Source organism: Macadamia integrifolia, chromosome 11 (genome assembly GCF_013358625.1).
Source record: "Macadamia integrifolia cultivar HAES 741 chromosome 11, SCU_Mint_v3, whole genome shotgun sequence".
Taxonomy (NCBI): Eukaryota; Viridiplantae; Streptophyta; class Magnoliopsida; order Proteales; family Proteaceae; genus Macadamia; species Macadamia integrifolia.
This window is the reverse complement of record NC_056567.1, coordinates 26,965,953-26,967,064: the sequence shown is the minus strand read 5'-3', so window position 1 is coordinate 26,967,064 and position 1,112 is coordinate 26,965,953.

Below are 1,112 nucleotides of genomic sequence, written 5' to 3'. Positions count from 1 at the left end.
AAAAAAAAAAAAAAAAAAAAAGCCAGCGGCCCAAGTGATCCCATGAAGTGTGAACGTGAGCTGACCAAAGTCCTGTTGATTGAAAGATGAACGTTGACTTTGACTAGGACTGTCTGCCTTCGCTTTTCTCCCCACTAGAAACCATATCACATATTCACATTTTAATTGACGTTGCCTAAATAAAGTAAACGCTTACAGTAGTAAATAGAGTATTACCATTTGTTCAGATCCTCCACTGCCCCCCATTTCAGTGCACCACTGACACATCTAAGTGTCTTCTTCCCTACTAGACCACTATAATGGTGATAATATGTATAACAATCACCATCACCCTAAGAAGTTCATAAAGGGCTGGGCCACCGGGCTTAAATGAACCAGCCAAGAGGAATTAGCCGGTCACTTAGTTGGTTTATCGGTTTCCCGGCCCAGTCGACTATGGATGGCAAACAAAATGGTTCTGGGTAGCTATGATCCCGTTTGTTTGACGGATATAAAAGGATGAAACGCAAATCATGCACCAATGCACTTGAGAGGAGTTGATCAAGTGACCAACCATCAGACAGGGACTCCACTTAGCACTGCTGCAAATCGTCAGGCCAAGGCTCAGATGTGCACATGTTATAGGTTGGGTTGACAATAAAAGGGAAAGAAATGAAATATAGAATATGTAATTTTTAGTGAGGTTCACCTCTATGGGAAAGAGAAGAAATGGAAGAGAGTGAACTTCTATGGGAAAAAGAGGAAATAGGAGGAGAAGAGAGAGAGTCACAAAACAAATTTCCCATGAAGTCATCCTACTAATTTTTTGGTAGGACTTTGGAATGAATGGGGTGCATGGCTTTAGGTATCGGTATCAGAACAGTCATATTGACTATATCGTATCAGTATCAGTTGAGTATTAGGGGTAAAATCGTCAAAAACCCTAATTTTGATGAAAAATATAGGTAATATAAACCGATCTAGACCGATACAGTCAATCCCAAATAGATATCCAAGAACTCAATCCTTGATGGGGTGGAAACAATTAAAGCCATATCAACAGACAACAATTATTGTATTTAATAACCTAGTCTCGTGAATTTCCCACGCTATATATCCAAACACTTATATTT